Source organism: Lissotriton helveticus, chromosome 5_1 (genome assembly GCF_964261635.1).
Source record: "Lissotriton helveticus chromosome 5_1, aLisHel1.1, whole genome shotgun sequence".
Lineage (NCBI taxonomy): Eukaryota > Metazoa > Chordata > Amphibia > Caudata > Salamandridae > Lissotriton > Lissotriton helveticus.
This window is the reverse complement of record NC_136065.1, coordinates 1,568,260,277-1,568,283,809: the sequence shown is the minus strand read 5'-3', so window position 1 is coordinate 1,568,283,809 and position 23,533 is coordinate 1,568,260,277. Positions and strand designations below refer to the sequence as shown.

General features: G+C 45.7%; 1 long non-coding RNA gene across 1 annotated transcript in view; it reads left to right on the top strand.

Moving 5' to 3' along the window:
* The window catches only part of LOC144753707 (uncharacterized), a 153,065-nt gene extending 131,826 nt beyond the window's left edge, over positions 1-21,239 (top strand). Inside the window, exons 3-5 of the long non-coding RNA XR_013594492.1 lie at positions 9,324-9,435; positions 20,497-20,586; positions 21,107-21,239. This is a non-coding gene — a long non-coding RNA (uncharacterized LOC144753707). The remainder of the gene's footprint in view (positions 1-9,323; positions 9,436-20,496; positions 20,587-21,106) is intronic.
* Positions 21,240-23,533: the final 2,294 nt, after the last annotated feature.

Here is a 23,533-nt window from a genome sequence, read left to right as displayed (position 1 = left end):
CAGAGTCACCGTGCACAACAACCTCCCGGCTTCCGCCTCAGGAGGGACTCACACACTCACTCAGAAAGGGCGAAATCTTGCGAGGGGAGTGCCTTTTATGCTGGTAACTGGACGCTTCCCCTACCCAAAATGGCCGCCGCGCTTCTGCCAATTCGAGGGAGAGCCTCCCAGCCCCAAAATCGACCGAGGTAGGCTCAGGGAGCAAGGCAGTGCGGGGAAAAACAATTTAGGTAGGATACCACGTCGGGAATAAAATTATGAGCAGGTAGTGCATAGTGATGTTGTGGTGCCCCGAGTGATGCTGTGGTGGTGCGATAGAGTGCAATAGAGAGATAGAGTGAGGGCAATAGATAGATAGAGGGAGGGCGATAGATAGATAGAGGGAGGGAGAGCGATAGATAGATAGAGGGAGAGCGAAAGATAGAGGGAGGGTGATAGATAGATAGAGTGAGGGCGATAGATAGATAGAGTGAGGGCGATAGATAGATAGATAGATAGATAAATAGATAGAGTGAGTGAGGGCGATAGAGTGAGGGCGATAGATAGAGTGAGGGCGATAGATAGATAGAGTGAGGGCGATAGATAGATAGAGTGAGGTAGATAGATAGAGTGAGGGAGATAGATAGATAGAGTGAGGGCGATAGATAGATAGAGTGAGGTGGCCTCGTGGTGGCCGTGGTGGTGGTGGTAGTGGACGTGGTGGTGGATGTGGTGGACATGGTGGTGGTGGATGTGGTGGTGGTGGAAGTGGTGGTGGTGGTGGTGGTTGGTGTGGTGGTGGTGGACGTGGTGGTGGTGGACGTGGTGGTGGTGGTGGACGTAGTGGTGGTGGACGTGGTGGTGGTGGACATGGTGGTGGTGGATGTGGTGGTGGTGGACATGGTGGTGGTGGAGGTGGGTGTGGTGGTGGTGGTGGTGGACGTGGTGGTGGTGGACATGGTGGTGGTGGTGGACATGGTGGTGGTGGACGAAGTGGTGGTGGATGGGGTGGATGTGGTGGTGGATGTGGTGGTGGTGGACGTGGTGGTAGTGGGTGTGGTGGTGGTGGATGTGGTGGTGGACATGGTGGACGCAGTGGTGGTGGATGCGGTGGTGGTGGATGTGGTGGTGCTCAATGTTCAGAGGGGACTGGCCCCTTCACGCAACAATAGTTGTGTTTACACAACAGAGCTGCCGGTTGCTCCGTCAGTTGTTGTCAAGGATTGTTTGTGTTTAGAAACTGGTTCTGCGGCACTTCAAACAAGCAGTACACAAAGATTGAGGCAGTGTGCATAGAGCAGATAGCAGTATTGGCGGCGGTACACACAGAGTGAGGCTGTATGCAAGATGAGGTTAAAATGCGTGTACTAGGCCAAATGTATGAGAAAGCACCTAGGAGAAATGGAAGCTGAACACAGAGTAAAGCTGTGTGACAAAGGCATGGTTTATAGAGGCAGTCGAAGAGTGAGACTGTGTGCACAGAGCATATTGGTGCATGACGGCTGAACATGTAGAGTGAGGCTGTAGCCGATGCAAAATGCGTGTAGAAAACAGCTTGGAGAGATGGAAGATGAACATGGTGAGGCTGTGCGCACAGAATGCATGGGGGCATGGAGGCAGCAGACAAGAGTAAGGCTGTGTGCAGAGAGGACATGGGGGTATGTGATGTAAATAGGAAGATGGAGGTTCTGTGCATGTGGTTACATGTATGTAGAGAACACTTGCAAGAGATGATGTCTGAACACAGTGTGAGGCTGTGTACACAAAGCCTGTGCATGTGGTCAAATGCATGTAGAGAACACTTGCAAGAGATGATGTCTGAACACAGTGTGAGGCTGTGTACACAAAGCCCATAGGGGCATGGAGGCAGTAGAGGAAGAGTGAGGCTGTGCTTTGAAAGCAAAATGCGTGCAGAGAACATGTAAGAGTGATGGAGGCTCAACAGGAAGTAAGACGGTGCACATAGAGCATATGGAGGCATGGAGGCAGTAGAGGAAGAGTGAGGCTGTGTTTTGAAAGCAAAATGCGTGCAGAGAACATGTAAGAGTGATGGAGGCTGAACAGGAAGTAAGACTGCACATAGAGCATATGTAGGCATGGAGGCAGTAGAGGAAGAGTGAGGCTGTGTTTTGAAAGCAAAATACGTGCAGAGAACATGTAAGAGTGATGGAGGCTGAACAGGAAGTAAGACTGTGCCCATAGAGCATATGGAGGCAGTAGAGGAAGAGTGAGGATGTGTTGAAGGCAAAATGCACACAGAGAACACCTAGGAGGGATGGAAGCTGAACATGGAGCAAGACTGTCTACATAGAGCGCATGAGGGATGTAAGAAGTACACAAACAGTGGGCTGTGCGTTGAAAGCAAACTGCGTAGACCTAGGAAAGGTGAAGGCTGAACATGGAGCAAGACTGTCTGCAAAGAGCACATGAAGACATGGAGATAGTGCAGGAAGAGTGAGTGTGTGTGCAGAGAGTACATGGGGGATATAAGCTGAACATGAACAGTGAGTCTGTGTGCACGAGTAGGCAAATGCGCAAGTCAAAATGAGTGGTGAAAAAACGTGAAAGATATGGGGTCTGAACACGGAGTAAGGCTGTGTGCCCAGAGCGCATGTGGGCATGCAGGCAGTACACAACGAGTGAGGCTGTGTGTACAGAGCACATGGGGGTATGGGGGCTGACAGGAAGAGTGAGGCGGTGTGCATGAGAGGCCAAATGTATGCAGAAAACACCTGGAATAAATAAATGCAGGACAGGGAGTCAGGCTGTGTACACAGAATGTATGGAGACAGTACAAGAAGAGTTAGTGCACAAACCACATGATGGCCTGGGGGTGTACACGAAGAACGAAGCTATGTGCATAGAACAGACTGTCAGGAAGGAGGCTGAACTTTATCAGTGATCCTTAATGGAGAGCGATGCCATTAAACACATGTTGATAAAGCAGACAACAGTAGGATAATGCGCCTAATAAAAAGTAATGTGGAGGGATGTTATTCCCAAAATATAATAAACACTGGAAGTGAAAGTAAAATGTAGCACACCGCAAAAAAAATCGGCTGAGAAATGAAGAAAAAAAACGCGTGTGATTGCGCGCGTAGCTGTGTATGTGAAGTAGTGTGTATATAGTGCGTGCGTGTGTAGTATATGTGGATGCACGAATGGTTTGTGAGATTGGTGTGTGTGCGTCGCGCTTCAAGAGCCTGGTGGGGGGCGGGGGAGCCAGCGAGTGGGAGGGAGGAAAGGAGCATATGGGGATGGGGTGTGAGTGAGGGGGAGTAGAAGCCTTTGATGGTGGTGTGCGAGGCCAAGCACGCGCCTGGAGAAGCTTCATGCTTGAGTGCACAACATGCATTGCACGAAATCCGGCTGGTTCAAGAGACTTTGGTTCAGTAGTAATAAGTACGAGTTATAAATAACTGGGCCTAAAAACACCTCCTTCAATTAATCAATCAATCAATCGCTCAATCAGTTAATGAATCTTTACACGGTTTAAAAAAAATCTAAAAGAATATAGGTGTTGTGTCATCTTCGCCTGACCCTGATGTTGGGACAGGACAGGCAGAGGCGGAAGGGGCGGGACAGGAGAGAACGGGGTAAAAAGTTAGTGTAGTGATGGCCAGAGAAGAATAAAGACGTGCCATACCTAGATCCTGCGTGAGACTCTTCCTTGGGGAGGCACAGAGAACCGTACACTGGCGACGAGGGTGGGATGGTTCTCACCCACCACTGCTGCCCCTCGCTGTGAGTACACAGCCGGAGGAAAGATTTCCTTGGAGCGCCGACGCACAAAGGCGCGAAATCGCGATCAAAATCGCGGTGAAATCGAGTGCTGTCAGGGCGCTAACTCCTGAAGATGAACGCTATTACACGCCACTGACCCCTTGCTGGAGATGCGCAGTCACTGGGCAGCATCCTGAGCACTCTGAAAAACGGAAAGAAAGAGCGCGAAAAACGGAACCACAACGTGAGGGAGTTAAGCGCTGCCTGAGCACTGTAGTCTAGAGACCGGAGCTGAAAGGGGTGAGTCCCAAAGACTGGTTACTCCTGAGGGTAGTGGCAAAGACTCTGGGGTCAATATTAAAAGGAAAACAGAACTCGAGACTTGCTAGTGAGAGAAATTCATGTAACTAGCAGCGGCCATTTTGGAGTCAGGCGCCGGACATAAGACCACATTGACATTTATGTGGCGGCCATTTTGAAGTCAGGCAAAAAAACCTTCAAAACCCTCAAAATTCCTGGAATTTCAGCAAATAAAGCAGTGTCTGACCTGGAAACATAAATATACAGCCGGAATGTCAGTACAACCTGACACCTCACGCCCAACAGATATGGGAGCAGCCGTGCAACTCCAGCAACCACCCCCGATGTAACTGGGAGTGTCGTACCTGCGCCCGCCTGAACCATTGGAGCTGACAACAGGGAACAGCATGGGTCCCAAATGGAAGAGTTGGGCAGAGGACTTTGAAGATTTTATGACAGGGTCTCAAGTACAAGATCCCAAGCAGAAGCTGATAGCGCTGCGAAACTTGATAGGAAAAGACATTGCGCAAATCATTAAAGAGTTGCCTGCCGCTAGCGCCGCCTCATATGATGATGTGAAAGGAGCTCTAGATCGGAAATTTTTGCACAAGCGCAACTTGGAATACGAGCGGTATACGTTCAACCTTGCGTCACAAGAAAAGGATGAACCAATGTGCGACTTCATTGCCCGCGTCCGGCGTTTAGCCCGATATTGTGAATTCGACACATTCACCACAGAAGACGCGCTACGACTAAGCATAATTGCAGAATGCCAGTCAGAATCCCTATTGAAAAAACACTACACCCTTGAAAAAAATAGAAGAACTCACGCGCAAAAACGATCAAGCGGAAGATCACGGTAAGAAGATGGAAGCCAATAAACCTGAGAAAAAGGAGCAAGCATTCAGAATGCAATCACGCACAGACCCAGAGCACAGATTGGACCACCACAAGTCAGGAAGATTTGCGCAGACCTCACGAGGGTCATCTTCACGCAACGAACCACGAAACAGCTGGACCAACAGACCAGCATCGAAGTGCTATAGGTGTGGACAAGAATACCCTCATTCAGGACAATGTCCCGCCATCGGCCAACAGTGCCACCGCTGCGGGAGAGAAAACCACTTTGAAGCAGCCTGTCAAACGCGACGATCAGAGCCAAGAACAACCAAGTCAAGGTCGGACACCCGCCACCAAGCCCGAGCAGTGAAAGGAAGAGAAGGCCGCTCCTCCAGCTCGTCGAGGTCAAGCATTCGTTCAGCTGGCTCATATAGGTCCCGGAGGTCAACATCCAGCGAATCATCGTCTCCCACGCCTGTTTCACAGGATAGCGATGAGTACATATGTATGGTGTCAGATCCCGACAGACTAAAAAAATACCCCAAACTGGAAATTCACATAGGGAACCATCCTGCCAAGTTCGTGCTAGACTCAGGAGCGTCCCTGAACTACATCTGCGCCCTAGAATACCAAAGTATGAAGCCCCGACCGAAATTAGAACGAGCGGCTGTTCGAGTATATACCTGGATGTCCCAGAAACTGCTACCGTGCCTGGGATGATTCAGCACAACCTTAGCTTATAAAGACCGACAGATTCCAGCTTACATCCATGTGATTGAAGGCCCAGATGCGGCAGATTGCCTCCTCAGCTTGCCAAGGGCAGAACGCCTCAAGCTTGTCGAACTTCTATACATGGTAGATGATGCCCCGGACATTATCAGCAAGTTCCCGAATCTTTTCAAGGGCCTGGGGAAACTCAGTCAATTCAAGGTCAAGCTGCATATCAATGAACAGGTGTCGCCCATAGCACAACACCACAGAAAGGTACTGTTTCACCTGCAGCAAGCAGTGGATGATGAGCTACAAGACCTGTTGAGGACAGACATTATTGAACGGTCCACAGGGCCCACTCCATGGGTATCACCGGTAGTAGTAGTGCCTAAGAAAGGACAAGACAATAAAGTGCGCCTATGTGTAGACGTGCGCGCACCGAACACGGCCATGGAAAGGGAGCGACACCCAGGACCTCATATCTGCGATATGATTGTTCGCCTCAATGGAGCGACAGTTTTCTCAAAGCTGGGTCTCAACAAGGGATACCATCAGCTGGAACTACACGAGAAGTCGGCTACATTACTATTTTCAGCACTCACCAGGGCCTATTCCGCTACAAATGCTTAAACTTTGGGATATCCTCGGCTGCCGAGATATTCCAGGAAGCCATTCGGTAAGTGATTCAAGGTATCCCGAATGCCTTTAACTATAGTGACGATATCCTGGTGTTTGGAGAAAATCATACAGAACACGACAAAGCACTAAACCATGTATGCCACGTGCTACTAAATGCCAACCTCACACTGAACTCAGACAAATGCAAATTCCACAAGTCGACTTTAAAATTCTATGGACACATCTTTTCCAAAGACGGCATGAAACCAGACCCTGAGAAAGTGTCAGCCTTAGCAGACACCCCTCAACCACAAGACATCAGTGACCTTCGATCATTCCTGGGAATGGCGAGCTATTGCGCTCGCTACATTAAAGATTATGCAACCATCAGTTACCCACTCAGAGAACTCACCCGTCAAGGTCAACAGTTTCTATGGACACCCGTATGTGAACACGCCTTTAACAAGATCAAGAAGGGTGTGAGTTCTTCCATCAATCTGGCCTACTGTGACACCAAAAGGAAAACTGAAATAACAGTTGATGCCAGTCCAGTGGGGCTAGGTGCCATTCTAGCACAATATAACGATGACAGGGACCAACGTCACTTAGTTGCTTAAGCCAGCCGCAGTCTCACTGACACGGAAAAGGTCTACTCCCAACCCAAAAAGGAGAGCCTCGCTGTTGTATGGGCCTGCGAGCACTTCCATCTTTTCGTTTATGGAAAGCACTTTACCCTCGTCACAGACCACCAAGCCCTTATCACTATATTTGGCAACCCCAGAGCGAAAATGCCTCCATGCATAGAAAGATGGGGCCTACATCTCCAAGACTATATATACACCAGTGTCCACAAGCCCGGGAAGTCGGAGAATCCAGCAGACTACATATCACGGCACCCACAGCTGCACACCAAGGAACAATGCTCGCTAGCGGAAGAATACATTCACTTTGTCATCGACAATGCGTGCCCGACGGCCGTACCATTGGAAGCCATTCGTGAAGCGACTGGTCATGATCTCACGATTCAAGACGTTATGGACCGAATACGTACCAACTCATGGAGACACCTGAGGGACAACCATCAAAATGCAACCATAGATGTCCAAGAACTTGTGGCATTCAGGCATGTCCAGGAGGAACTCTCACTCAGTGCGGATGGTTTACTGCAAGAGGAGGAAGGATAGTAATTCCTCAACGACTGCGGCAGGGAATTATCAACTTGGCTCACGAAGGACACAGAGGGATAGTCTACCAAGAAAGCACTCCGGGAACGTGTCTGGTTTCCGTTGCTCGACCAGATGGTGGAGACCATGCTTAAGGACTGTGTCTCGTGTCAATTAGTGGGTCGTGACGAACCGCCAGCTCCCTTACAGATGTCTGAACTACCAAATGGTGTGTGGCAGCAAGTGGCCATTGATTTCTTCGGTGCGCTAAAATCGGGCAAATACATCATCGTCATCATGGACGAATACTCTCGGTTTGCCATCGCACATCAAGTACCATCCACCAAAGCGACGGCTGTAATTCCTGTCATCGACGAGACCTTTGCAGCATGGGGAATCCCCATGGGAGTAAAGACGGACAATGGCCCGCCCTTCAATGGGCACGAATTCTCCGAATTCGCAAAACATCTTAACTTCAAACACAGGAAAATCACCCCCTTATGGCCTCAAGCCAACGGTATGGTTGAACGGTTTATGGGGACCCTCAAGAAGGCGGTCCAGAAAGTAGAACTCGCTCGCCGCGACATACAACAAGTCTTGAATGAAGTACTGCGGGCGTACCGCACCACGTCACAAAGCACCACAAATCAATGCCCGGCCACTCTGATGCTTGGGCAGGTTCCACGTACACGGTTACCTACCTCAAGTACCGTCCCACAATCCCGAACTGTGACCACCGATCATGATACGTTGGTGAAGTTGGATCATGACAAGAAACTAAAAATGAAGAACTATGCCGACCAACGCAGACATGCGAAACAAACAGACATTCAGGAAGGAGATTGGGTGATGGTCAAGCGCGACCATAGAACAAAAGCAGACAGTCGATGCCCCACACACCCATTGCGAGTCTCCAGTTGTAAAGGGATCATGATCACAGCGGAGGCCGATAACAAATGAATAACCCGGAACATTTCGTATTTCAAAAGATGCAACCCCTCTGCTCGGGACCGAGCTCAGATCCAGGACTCCAGCACTGACTCGCTAAGCCAAAGTGAGAACAGCGACGAGAACATTCCAGCCCGATAAGACATGAAGAGGTCAGAGATACCATGCGCCGGATCCAGTGCGGACCAGTCGCCCACGACGGACCGCCAGACGACCAGTCCGCCTCATTGAAGAACTCTAAGAGACAGTAAGCATTATTGTACAAAAGGGGGAGGTGTTGTGTCGTCTTCGCCTGACCCTGATGTTGGGACAGGACAAGCGGAGGCGGAAGGGGCGGGACAGGAGAGAACGGGGTAAAAAGTTAGTGTAGTGATGGCCGTAGAAGAATAAAGACGTGCCATACCTAGATCCTGCGTGAGACTCTTCCTTGGGGAGGCACAGAGAACCGTACAATATGTTTCATAGAATCAGTAAACGGTTTTAAAACGATTAAAACAACAAGTAAAAAGACTGTTCCACATAATCCTACGATTCATGGTGACCGCTTTCCTGAGTCCGAGAGATGTATTCCTAAATCCCTTAAGTGCAACACAGATAGACATAGATTCATTCCAGTGTTTATAAGTATGCGAGAGTGGGTCTACGGTGTTTAAAAATCAAGGGCTTTATATAAGAAGCTCTGGGTTTCCTATAAAACGTACAAATAAACTAAAGTGCATAATGCTTTGAACTCGAAGCTCTTCCTTTCGACAGACTCTGGGGTAATGTTTCCGGTCCTCTACCACCCCTCAATGTACTCTCTAATCAGTCTTAAACTGTCTATGGTATGCATTATGTCATTGTTTTGTTTTGGTCCGTTTGTAATTGGGATTCGCATGTGACTGTTTTATTCTGGTCCTACTGTAAAGCGCTCTGATGCTCACGAGCCAAGTCCGAGCTGTATAACATCACAAAATAATTGCTTTGGCGCCATGGTGAGGGGCCATTTGTTTTGACCGTTCCCTCCTCTCTTTTTTAACACCTTTGCGTCTCTTTGTTCAGTAGGTTCCTGGATGGCAGTTCCCAGCAGATGGCGCCAGAGGCTTAGACCTGTGCGACTGGCATCTTTAAATGCCCTTCTTAAAATATGCGGACAATGAATTCTAAGCAGACGGTAATAACCAGTGCTATTAAAATGCAACCTCAAAAGTTTATGTGATTCTTTTATCGTTCAGTGGCTAGAAACATCCCAGTCACCTACATAAATTAATTGCATTTCATATGCAAGAGCCCGCATGTAGTTTGTGTTCTATTTGGTCAAGAGTCACACACATTTTTCGATTTTTATAAATGTGTATCACTTAAAAACGTATTTTGGTTTAAATCGATCTGCACATTTTCCTTCACGTACAATTTGTTTGTCCATTTGATTGGTGTGTACATTTTTCATATCGATTATCCCGCAGGAAACTGTATGCAGATGTCATTTTTACGTCTTGCCTAGCGTCGCAGCGAATGCGCAACTCGCCCTGGCAGATCTATTGTTGTCGGGTTGCTTTTGGAAGTGGGGTAGAAGCTCCGCCTCTGCTACTCATTGGCGCGCGGCACACTCAGTGAGGGCGTGGTGCCATTACCCTGGAAGCAGGCTGTGGTCAAACCCATCTTGAAGAAACCGAATTCTGACCCCCTGCTCCCGGAGAACTATCGGCCCATCTCCCTCCTGCCTTGGACCGCCAAGGTTACGGAGGCACACGTGAATACCATTCTGTCTGCCCACCTTTCGCGTAATAACATCCTTGACGAGACTCAAAATGGGTTTCGTGCGCAACATAGCACTGAAACGGCTTTGCTCTTTATGATTGAGCATTTGCGATCAGTGCTAGACGCGGGGCAGACCGCGGCGCTCCTATTGTTAGACCTGAGCGCCGCGTTCGACACGGTGTCTCATGACATTTTGCTACGGCGTCTGGAGGAAGTGGGGATTGTCGGGAAGGCTCTTAAGTGGTTCCGCTCATTCCTCTCGGACCGGTCTTTTAAAGTAGCCATTCCACCTGGCCAGTCCTCGTGTCATCCTCTGGAACTGGGAGTCCCTCAGGGCTCTGCCCTCAGCCCCACACTATTCAACTTGTATGTGAAACCGCTGGCTGCTGTCGTCAGGCAATATGGCCTTACGATGACATCGTATGCCGACGACACGCAGCTGGCGGTGACACTCAGTGGGGACCCTGAGGTGACTGCACCCAGATTCCGGGCAGGACTGATAGCTGTGGCTAGTTGGATGCGTAACAACTGCTTACAGCTTAATACCAAAAAGACCGAGGTCCTGATTGTGGGGAAGCAGGCGGAACTCTGGGGTGACCAGTGGTGGCCTCTCGAACTGGGGGCGATGCCTATCCCAGTGGAAGAAGTAAAAAATTTGGGGGTATGGCTGGATTCTAACCTCTCTTTTGCCAGCCATACAAAGAAGACAGCAGCCACCTGCTATGGCATTCTGCGAGGACTTAGACCAGTTCTCAAATTTTTCGACCCTCCCACACGTCAACTGGTGGTTCAGGCCTCTATCCTCTCACGGATAGACTACGGGAGTGCCTTGCTCCTTGGAGTCAATCAGGCTGAGGCGACGAGGCTCCAGAGGGTGCAGAATGCTGCTGCACGGGCCATTGTAGGTCTTCCGAGACGATGTTCTGTCTCTCCTGTCTTGGCCTCTCTGCACTGGCTTCCGGTCAGACAGAGAATCAAATTCAAGGTTCTCTGTCTGGCATTTAAGATCTTAAAGCTTTCTTCTCCTCCGGCCCTGACAGGCCTTATTTCTTCTTATGTCCCCACGCGATCCCTTAGATCCGAAGCCCAGTATCTGGCGAATAAGCCTAGGTTCAGGCTTAGCAGGATGGGAGGACGTTCCTTCCGCGTGTTGGCGGCAGACTTATGGAATTCCCTTCCTGTTCATATTCGGGCCCTTAACAGCTTGACCCTTTTTAGAAGGGCCATCAAAACCCACTTGTTCATCTCTGTAGGCTAATATCTCCCTCTGTTAGCTCTGATCTGTTGTGTTGTTGCATATGATCAGGCGCCAGGACGCCCCTTCGCTGGGGCAGCTGTTGCGCCTAATAAATGTTATTAACATAACATAACATAACACTGTATGTTAAATGTGCGCTTTTGATTTGCTTTTTGGTCCTCTCCCTGTCTCCTTTCAGGCTTGCCAACCCGGACTGGAAATTTTTCTCGGTCACCTCGTCTCTTTTGCTCGCGCATGGCGTCTCTTCCACCTTGTGTTTTCTTAAGCAGCACTGCTGCATTTTATTTTATCTTGTATGTTTTGCTTCAAGAATGGCAGCCGCGCCATTAACACTGCTCATAAAATAATATATCTTTTTTTTATTAAAAGGAATGTTGGCCACGCATTTCTTTTGATATGGGCACCTCGCTGACATCAATTACCACATGAGCACAATCATATCCCCATGGCTTGCAGCCCATCATCCCGCACCGCCCCCTCCTCTCCCGACCCCTTTCCCCGGGTGACGCACTATAGGTATGAGCACGGGCACCCACTTTCAAATCAACAACATGGGCGAAGCTTTCAGATCAACAACACAGGCGCCCGCCTTTTCTATATGTGAAATCGGCATCACGCTATCTCCATTGTAGGAAGCATTGTGTACTAAGCATACGGAGTACCTTTCTGATTCAAAGGCTGTTGTTCTGTGAGCATACAGTGGATATTTGCCAGGGCACACAGGCATTGTGAGAAGAATTGGGAGGGGTTGGTGTTCATGTATCCCTCATCTTTCATGTAGACCTAGTTATTTTGTTATTGTGTTCATTTTTCCTCTTCTCAATGACTGCAAGTTGTAGGTGCCTTGTTATATATTGTTTTGTGACCTGCAAAGGCATTCAATTGGCTCATCTTTCATATTTATTTTTAAAGCCATCATTTTATTGAATAAGAACATTAATCTATCCTCACACTATCTTAGTCATTCTAAATTTACTCACCGTGAAATATAATTAAAGCTCTTTTTGTTTCGTGGATTAGAGGTGTTTCCTTCCCCCTCTTTTTCGGCAACTAGTCAACAATACAAAAATAATTTAAAATGGAAAAAGAATATTTACTTTATATGGAGCACTCAACCTAATACATCCGGATGTATGTCAGTACAACGCGATCTAATAGATCGCGGTACATGACATCGCAGGTTTTACAACGCAAGTCGTTACAACGACTTGCGTTGGAGGGCGCGGATTTAGGAATTTTTTAATTTTATATTCCAACACCAGTCCCCGTAACAGTAGGGAAGGTGTTGGACTATAAAATTAAAACATTCCTTATCCCACAGCGCCATCCAGCGCAAGTCGTAGTAACGACTTGCGTTGTAATAGCTGCGGGGAAAAGGTCGTGCGGTGTAAACACCGCGTTGTAAATGACGTTCCCCAATACATCCACCAAAAGTAGAAAAGTACCCTCTTGTGCCATTTCTAATTTGAAGTGTCAGATTTTCCAAAGAGGGAAAAAGATGGCAGGCTCCTTTTACAATGAGAGAATTTAAATAAAAAAATAAAATGGATGATTTCTGTATTGTGGCTCATCCAATGTTCAAAAAATGTCAGGTGGAACTTAACCCAAAACGTGCAGATTTTTTTTTGCCTGGTTTTGGAAATGCTATTTTATCCATTTGAGAAACATGTATGATGTTGTCACTGGGTAAGGAATGAACGTCCTTTTGGTGAGACGTCTATGTTGGTTGTGTTATTCCTGTCAAACGCATTCTATACATTCTTTAGGTGCTTTGGATGATCATCCTTCAGTTGTTAGCTTCTTTAGCTCTGGAGCCTTCATCCATTTATTTGCAGTATTTCCAAACTCCTCTTGTATTAAGTGACTGGATTATTTCATTATCACAGTTTTGTCTGTTGGCTGTTTGGGTGCATTCTTTTGTGTCCACTGGAATGAATGAGGGACTTTTTACATCCGTTGGGAAGTGAGAATTGGTAAAAGTAATTGTAAAATGGATGCTATAGAATATAAAGTTAACCTTTTTTTCTATAGAATCTATTGTTCTGATGCTTTTGTCAGCACCTTAGTACAATGGGTTACACCTGCTTGATCACACAAACATTAAACCTATTGGCTTTGCCAGTGTTTGTTTTCAGTTTGGTATTGCTATAAAATTGTGGTTTGCAATGTAGTTTTCTCTGTAGCGATTGATTTCTGCTTTGAAATTCATTTAATTGCTTGTGTTTTTGACGAAAAGATGCTTCTATGCAGTGATATCCCCAAAACAACAAAATTAAACAAGCATTTGCAATGCAATAGGTCTCGCATTTGCAAGAGTTTGAGCTTTTGCAATTGTAAATGACAATACCTTTTATTTATGTGTTTTGAAAACCTGAAAGCGATGCGTAAACAAGCACTTTGTACTTGTAGTCCTTGCTTACGGGAAGCATGACTGGCGGTAAACGAGGCGCAGTTACTGCCAGCCTTCATTCTCGTAAGCAACGACTATAAGTAGAAAAGTGCGTGTTTACGACTGCTTGCAATTTTTTAAAACACATACATAAAAAGCATTGTCATTTTCCATGCCAATAGCTCAAACTCTCACAAATACGAGACCTATTGCATTGCAAACGCTTGTTTTGTTTGTTTTCAGAGTTTCGTGTTGTAGTATTCTGGAGTGCTAGTAGAGTGACAGATTACAGTTATTGTAGTACCTCCTTCTGTTGTTTAATTACAGATACGCAGTCTATAGCATTGTTCTATTTTGATTAATGGCGTGTAATATTGTGTTTCACGATAGTACCTATTAAGTTAGCTAGGCCAATATAAATATAGCTTTGATGTTCATAGGGGGTCAGTGTGCGTGCATTGTCAGGCTTTGACGTATATTTTAAAGTACAGTGTAATCTGCCATCTCTCCTTGTCTTCGTTTTAAAGTGTTAAATGTAATAATGAGTGATTTAGCATCACCGCACAGCATTATAGAAATATTCCTCTCCACAAGTCTCGCCCACACTCGAGTTTCCATTTTAAAGTATAATCCACGTTGAAACTGATCGTGCAGCTACTCAGGAATACCTTGATTCATTAACTCATGCATTCATTAACTTGTGCATCCATTTGTCCGTTCGCCCTGACAGGGACGGTCACTCAGGCTGGGATTCCTGGCTCACATATACTGACCCTGCTTCGAGGTACCGGTTCTGTCCTGCCCCATGGTGTTAGTGCCTCGAACGATACCAACCACCTAGCTTTATAAAGCGCTGCACACCTTGTCCAACCTAGTTCTAAATATGAGAGACCTATAAGGTCCACAGACAACATGAGCCCATTTACACCAATAACCAACCAGCCGCAGTGTTGATTGGTTGATATGCTTCCATGAATCACCCAGCAGGTTGGTAACCCTTGAGGGGACGATCCACACTAAGGTTGTAATAATGCACAAATGTGTGTTGCAGCGTCAAATTGTTACCATTCCAGCTATCCATGAACTGTCCATGCTTGCCCAAGGTGTTAGCCACGAAGAATAAGACTTTTTTTAAACAACCTTAATAGCATCTCACAAATCAAACCTCAATAGAATCTCTTGCACCGCTGGAAGGAAAGCTTGCTACAGGAAGGAAAGGTCCACGGAGGAAACCAGCAGACGATCCACAAGTCGCTGTTTGCCAAAGCTCCTCAACAAGACAAATTGTGCAAGGCTTATTTTGTTACATGTGTTTCTGTAGGCCTTCTGCACCCGTCTCTGAGATCTTGCACCTCAGAAAAGCCTCGGCCAGAACATCCAGACAGACACACCATGGCTGGTGGCGTTCCTGTGGTGAGGCTGTCTTCGGAGGTGGTTGAGCCTCATTGTGCATCTTGTTCACATCCTTGGGCTCACAGAAGATCCTGACATTTCCAGAGGGGCTACTCACATACACCCCACCCCCATAGGGACTAAGCTACCCAGTTTGATGGGCAATCCTGGATCTTGACTCCCTACTTTGGGTCTTCCTCATCCTAAAGAGTATCCAGGGATATCCTGGACCATGCAACTTGCACACTGGTCCAGAACCCCCTTGCCCCATAGTGCTCCTTACATCCAGGGTCCAATCAATCCCCACCTAGCGAGACAGAGGAAACCTATCCAGACCCCCAATAAATTTCTCTTGGCAATGTATTATTGGTGAAGCTAGAGCCATTCATCTCATACAGGCAGCAGAAGAATGATGTGCTTAAGGTGGGAGGCCCCTTCATAGCCTCACCCCTACCTCCTTAGAGGAAAGGTTGAGGAGGGACAGGGGTATAGGCAGCTTTACTTTGAATTTAAAGTGGCCTCACATTAAAGAGCAAGGACCGGGATGAGGAGGGAGCTGAATAGGTAGAGTCATGTACTACTTTATGCAGCTCACATCTTCTGACACAATAGAGTGCCACACACACTCACTCACAGGACTCAATAGCTGGCTAAACTCTTCCACATATCCTTCATAACTCAGCCTATCTCTTCATTTAGATTAACCACTCACTGGACCCACGTACAGGAGGGAGTTCCCTGTCTGCACAGAAAGACTGACTTAAGAAATAAACCAGATCTGGCTTAATAACATAAACTACAGCTGTGTAATGCTGCTCTCTCTAATGTGTGCACCAGGTGCCTGGGTGTTGAATAAAACCGGAAGTGCAAAGAATTTGGAGAGGACTATGGGTCCAGTGTGCTCAGCCATCTCCCATTGGTTCTCCACAACCGATGAATCGCTATCTAGAACATTGACAGGTCAAGAAACATGATTTTAAAACAGTGTGTTTGAAGCACGTTCTCCTACATACCTGCCCAGCTTCTAAAGGATAGGAGATCTGCTGGAAACATTGGACAGGGCAGCAAACTATGTGTATGCTATCCTGCAAACTGAGGAAAAGACTTCTCGACAGTCTAATATTTAATGCACTTTCAATCAATCAGTAGATTTGTAGAGTGCTTCTTGTCAGCCATGACGGTATTCAGGCTCTGGCAGGGTCCAGTTGATTAGACGAATAGCCAGGTCTTTAGAGGCTTTCGGAACTCTCGAAGAGACTGGGAGGTATGTAGATAAAAGGGTTGCTTTTTCCATATCTTCGCTACTAGGTAGGAGAAGCAGCGACCTCCGCATCTGCTACGTCAGATGCAGAGGGCGAGGTTTAAACACAGGAACGCGGAGCAGAGGTGTCTGGTGCATTGATGGAAGTTCAGGCAGTAGTTCTAGTAGGCGGGTCTTCAGTTGTGTGGGGCCTTGTATGTATGGGTCAGGAGCTTGAACTGGTATCTTTCTGTACAGGGAGCCAGTGGAGTACCCTGAGGGAGGGGGTGATGTGAGTTCATCTGGGGAGACCTAAAACAAGTCTGGCTGTGGCGTTCTGTGTGGTCTGTAGTCGTTGGAGGAAGTGAGCTGCGATCCCTACGGTGGGAGCTTTGCCATAGTCCAGTTGTCCTGTTAGCTGGAGATGAGGGCCTGAGTGATAGTGCGTCTTAAGCTTTGTAGTAGCCATTTGAATATCTTATGAAGCATGCAGAGGATGAAGAACAAGGAGGAGGAGATGGAGTTGGCCTGAGTCATCATGGTTAGCTTGGTGTCTATACCGATGCCTAGGTTCCTAGCGTTGTCATTGGGGGTAGGAGTACGTCCGGGTTTTGAGGGCCACCAGTGTGCGTCCCAAGTAGACCTTTTGTTTTCCGAAAATCAGTACCTCTGTCTTACAATGTAATATAGATAGGTGGCAAGGTCATAAGAGTACCACACATTGTAAGATGCAAAATTTGGTTTTGATTTCAGATATCATATGTCTGTGTACTTGTGGCACCATAGGCACAGGAAGTCTGTCTTGGAATGAGCTATTTCTTCCTCTTATGTAAGAGGGATGTATAGAATATTATTCACACTTTTGGGTAATATGAACGGTTTTAGGATGCACTACTTAACCTTTTTCCTTTGGATGCTTAGTCTTGCTTGTGGTTGCACAGTTCTTAACTCTTAATTTAAATCTCAAGAAATAGTATTTTGGACTATGGGGTAACATGGACGTTTGTGTACCAGGGATATGGTGGCTGATAACTACTTAAGGATGAGATCATGTAGTCATATATGGTTTAGTTTGTTGATTTGTAGCCCTGATGAAGTTGATGGTGGACATATCATATATTTGATACCTCCGGGTCTAGCCAGCGCTATATAAATCTCTTGAATAAATAAATAAATAAATAAGACTGCTGGATGCATGTGGACAATACTAAATAAAGCATCACTGAATACATTGGAGTATTGAACTTTGAGTAACTCTTAATTTTCTTGCTCGAGAATCTTACAATTTAGTGCCTCTGTCATGTTGGTGTTGAGTTGCAGGCACCTGCCCCTCATCCAGTTGGTGACGTCTGTCATGCTGCTGTGGACGTTGGTCTTGGTGTTGGTGGTGTCTTCAGAGAGGGAGAGGATGAGTTGTATTTCATCTGTGTAGGATATGATGTTGAGTCGTGTATTTTCACGATGCTGGCCAAAGATGTCATATAAGTGTTAAAGAGGGTAGGAAGGAGCGATGATCCTTGTGGGATTCCACAGATGATTTAATTGGTTTCAAAGGTGAAGGGGGGAGGCAGACTTTTTGCGTTCTTTTGGTGATGAAAGAAGCAATCCATCTGAGAGTGGCTCCTTGGATGACTATGTTGTGAAGCCTTGTGATGAGAGTGTGGTGGGAGACCATATCGAAGGCTGTCAAGAGGTCTAGGAGGATCAGAGCTGCACTCTCGCCTCAATTAAGTAGGGCTCAGATGTCATCAGTAGCCGCTATGAGGGCTGTCTCGGTGCTGTAGTTGCTTCAGAATCTGATTGTGAGGAGTTGAGTAGGATGTTCTGTCCCAGATGTGATCAGAGTTGTTGGTTGATGGCTTTTTCTAACTTTTTGGTTGGGAACGGGAGCAGGGAGATTGGTCGGTAGTTGTTGAGTTTGCTGGGGTCTGCCGATGGTTTCTTTAATAGGGCGTTGACTTCTGTGTGTTTTCAGTCCTCGGAGAAGGTGGCAGGGGCAATTAAGGTGTTGCACAAGGTGGTGAGTATGTTGCAGATTCTGGCTGCGCCTAGGTTGAAAATGTGGTGAGGGCATGGGTCGGTTGGGGCACCTGAGGGTACTGAGTTCATGATGAAAGCGGTGTCCTGTAGGGCGGGCTGTCTTCATTTGGTTCGTCAGATGTCTGTGGTGGTAGCTTGGTCATTGTGTTGTTTGAAGAAGTCGGTGGCTTTGGGCTGGGGTTTGAAGTTTCTGTAGATGTTGGCAATCTAGTCATGGAAAAAGTTAGCAATTTTGTCACAGAGTTCCTGTGAGGGGATAATGTTTGTTGCAGCTGAGGGGTTGGAGAATTCGTTGATGATGTTGAAGAGCTCTTTGCTCTTATTTATTTGAAAAGTTTTATAAGGCGTGAAAAAGACCCAAACCGGTATCAGAGTGCTGTACAAAATGGCAAAAGTATGAGTACAACATCAAAATGGATCAAAAGAGATAACTTAAGAAGCAAAGGTTCAAGAGGGGGGACACACAAGGGAAAAGGGGGCAGGGGTAGACTACCTCTCTAGTGGGACCTGTAAGGTTTCAGCAGAGAAGAAACAAAACAAAAACGCGATAAAAAGAGTGTCCAGAACGGAGACAGAAGTAGATAGTGGTAGTGTCCGGGTTAATAGTTTTGAAAGTCATTCAGGAGTAGCCATTTGACATGATTTATGAAAGAAGCAGTAGATGGGTAGGTTCTGATCTCAGGGGTAAGAGCCTTCCATATTCTTGGAGCAAGACCCGAGAAAGCATGATTGTAAGATCTTTCCTCGTTCAATTTGGGAGGTTTCAATAATAGGGTGCTAAAGCTTCTTAAGTTCCGTCTCGAGCCAGATAGCTCAAGTTTTTATGCAATCTAAGCGGGGGTGTTGTGATGAAAAGCTTTGTGCATCAGGCAAGCTATCTTGAACCCAATCCTCGCTTCAATGGTCAGCCAGTTTAGTTGAATTAGGTCTGGTGTGATGTGGTCATCTTTTCTGGAGCCAGTGATGAGTCTGGCCGAAGCATTCAATGTGGCTCTAAACGGTGCCAAACTAGTTTTAGGTGGTCCAGCAAGGGTCACCGAACTATATTCCAGGCATGAGATAACTAGGGATTGTACATCAGGCTGGATGTCCTCAGGTGGAAGGAAAGGCTTGATTTTCCTAAGGGTGTTGAGCTGAAGATTGGCTCCCCAAATAGTTGCACTTATGTGATATTGCATATTTAGTTATTTGTCCAAGGTTATATCTAAAGATTTAACTGAGTCGACAACATGCAGAGTGCAGTTAAGTGCAGTAAGATGTTTGGACCAGTCCAGGGTAGGTGCAGAGTGGTTGCGGGGGGCAATCAGAAGGAATTCCGTTTTGAGGGTATTTAACATTAGATGGTTAAGGTTTAACCATTGTTGAGTTTTTAGGAGTGCATCATTTAGAGCTTTTATGTCTTCAGGAGAGGCGATCTTCAAATGTAGTTGTGTGTCAGCAGCATACATATGGTACTGGAAGTTAGAGCAGTTCAGAATATCGGAGAGCGGTTCCATAAAAAGGTAGAAAAGAGTGGGCGAAAGTGCAGAGCCTCGAGGTACTCCACTGGTGACCGGGGCTCTGGTTGCAAGGGATTGGTTAACTTTGATCCTTTGGGTGTAGTTCTGTAAGAAAGAGGCAAAGCAGTTTAAGACGAGCCCCGAAAATCCCATCCTATATTGAAGAAGAGCAACTAGGTTTTCATGTATGATGGTGTCAAATGCTGAGGCCAGGTCAAGAAGAATCAGAAGAAAAGGGACGTTTTGATCAAGGAATCTCAAGGCATCATCAACTATATTATTTAGTGCTGACCTCTAATTAGGAAACTCCTCTGTTTCAGAGGAAAAAACGTTACCATTTCGGAGAAAAGAAATACACCGCATAAAGGAATTCCCACATTATGGAGTAGCCTTTCATCAGGTAAAATTAAGTTAACATTATAGGTGTCTGTGTAACGCAAATGAAAATTAGAAAGACAGTAGCACAGAAAAAGCCTCATTCGACGTATTTGAAACAAGTAAACAATTTAGAGAAACGATGAAATGAATAGTACATGTTTATCCATTTATTTGTCACTGTCCTCATGCAATTATCGATCAGTAAGCATTTACTCAATATACAGCTTTATTTAACAGTAATATTTGACTATATATGTTTTTTTTCCAACAATTATTAGCATAAAAAGAAAACTCTGCCTGACTAGTTGTGATCATACCCACCTGGACTAAAAGAGCTCACAATTTTCTCTGGAAAGATACATTATAAGGTAAATACCGATATTCTTTACTGCAATATCAACGAAGCCTTCTACCTTTAGCTTTACCCCTAAACTCAGGACGTATCTCACAAAGTTAAATACATAATAAGATCCTCCATCTTAATCATAAAAGAACAATAAAACTGTCAGGAATAGTCGACAGGAGGTCCAGCAAATCTTTCTTCTCTATAAAAACTGCATACTATTATGTCTATTACGCTATTCTGCACGTTGCTGTTTGTCATAAATTTATGTGATAACTACATGTTGTTTAACAATATCTGTTCCTAGTGTAGCAATGTTACGTAACGATATCGTAAGACTGTTCCCTTAAGCCATAAAATCATCCCCTTTCTCATGATGGATTCTATGTTATAGAAACAGAGTTGTGTCTTTTTGTTATAGAATATATGCAATGAAGTTTATCAATCAATTGTATCATAAAGCTCTGGCAAAGTTATTTCAGATCAAACATGTATTGTACAGCACATAAATATAATATTCTAAACTTTGTTAATTCTATTTCTAGAGAATTGATGGTAGTGTCCTGAAGAAGACACTCTCAAGGTGTCGAAATGCGTAGACTGAACCATCTCCACATTGTATCATTCCACACAAGAAACCATAACAAATTTTGTTTTATATCAATTTTTTATATTAATCTTTTAATCACAATGTCAATGAATCTGTTAATGATATTTTTATACAAATTATTAAATTGATACTTTTGTGCTAATCTCAGTGCTTCAATACTTTTTATTCTATCTGTTGTCTATTACTTTGCCAGTGTATTTTTGTTACCTGGGTGTTTTATTTGCCACATATTAGTGCTGTTTCAGTACAGTGCCCCACTCTGAAACCCAACTGGTAGAGGGCAAGGAGCTAAGATTTCTCAATACGGTTGCAGAGCTGTGTGTGAACACATTTCTCGAGCATTTTAGCTAGAGTCATGATGCTGGTGATCGGCCGGAAGTTATTGGGATCAGCTAAGTCGGCATTGGGCTTCTTTGACATGGGAGTTACTTGACCTGACCCCATGCACTCTGAAATTCTCTCCTGTAAGAGGGATTCTTGGATGATCCGGGACCACAGAGGGAGGCTGGCTGGGTTGAGTTCTTTAAAAAAACGTGGCCGATAGTGGATCACTGAAGATATTAGAAGGTTTTAAGGACGCCATAAATTGAAGCAGCTCCGAGTCATCTGGTAGAAGAAAAGTATTCCATGATGCATTGTTTTTTGGGAGCGCAAAGTATGTGGAAGCAAGGTGCACTCGCTGCAGAAGGTTCCCTAGGTTCTTCTGATGATGCAGGGGAGTTCAGATGGCACAGATTAGGAGTTGTAGTTTGCAGCTCAAGTTCAATCTTCCTAGCCTTTTTAGCAAAGTGTGTTGAGAAGTCCTCCTCACTAGGAAAGGTTATGTGTGCCGAGCTACGGTTGGTAGAGTGGTTAGCTTGCTGTTTGATGATTTCAAAGAGTTTCTTGGGTCTGTTTTTAGTGCTGTCAAGTTGAGCCCTGAAGTGATCGGTTTTAGCATAGCGAATACATTTGTTGTATGCTCTTCTCATCTTCCTTAACTGATTGAGGCTGGTAGTGGAGGGAGAGTTTCTCCAAAGTCTCTCTAAAAGCATAGGTTTGTGATGATCGAAAATTAGGGAGTTATTAAACCAGGGTTTGGATTGTTTGATCAGAATCCTTTTGAGTTGTTTTGGAGCAACAGAGTTGAAAATACTCGTCATAGAGTAAATGTAGTGCTCAGTAAGGTCGTCCAGATTGGTCATGTTAGGGGTTGGCTTGAGACTATTCTTGCAAGTGGATGTTAGATCACTAATGTTGATGTCTCTCAGGTTACGAGACAGTTGTTTGGTTTTACAGGGTTGGCCCTGTCTGTGCATGACATTTTCCAGAATGCTGAAGGATATTTGGTGATGATCCAACCAGTCACAGGATAAAATATCATCAAGTTGAATGATGTTGTTTTTAGTTCTGATAAGGTCGAGGTTGGTGCCCTTGTTGTGGGTAGGTCCCTTGCAGGCCTGGGTGAAATAGAGGTCGGAGAGGAAGGCCTTAAAGGAGCATATTAAAAGATCATCAGTGTTGTTCCAATAAAGGTTAAAGTCTCCGAGGAAGATATGGCTGAGTTAGCCTGAGCATGAGGTTATGGACTCCATCATTTGCACAATGAAGAGAAGATTGTCCCCTAGTGGATGATAAATCGTGTGGAGCACACAGACAATCTTGTTGTTCCAGATTTCGGTGACTAGTTGCTCACAAGAGGACATCAGAGCATTTTGAGCTTGTTTCAGCACAAGATTGGAGCGATGTATGCAAGCAATGCCCCCCCCCCCAATTATTAACAGGTAGATTGCATCTGATAATGTCATAATTAAGAGAGATTAAGATTAGGGGTGGGCGGAATTTGGGTAGTTGCGCTATGCAAAGCTCTGCGAAACTGTAAAAAATCTCAGCGAGCACGCAGAGTTCAGCGAGCACGCGGAATTGCTTGTTCCACCTGTTCGCAATGCTTTTTTCCTGTTCGCGGATGCTGTTTGCGTGCTCGGGGGAGAATATCTTGTGAACACGCATTTTGAAAGCGCGAACAAGCAAAAAATTCCGCGAAGCCGCGGATCGTGGACTTTTTGGCAATTCTGCATTCTGCGGGGAACGCGAAATTACCCAAATTCCGCGAGCAGAACAGAATTTACCACCCAGACCTAATTAAGATGTCAGGAACTGGAAAGGAGGAGTGATTAAGCCAAGTTTTAGTAAGGATCAAGAGGTCTCATTTTTGCGAGATGATGAGTTCCGAAATATCTGCTGCGTGTTTCACAGCAGATCTGCAGTTGAGAAGCAACGATTTGATGTGTGTGCTGGTATTGACTACTTCACTCTGAGACATGTGGAGATCTGAAGAAGGTTATCCCTATTCACAGATCTTAGATTCACACTGGGTTCTCGG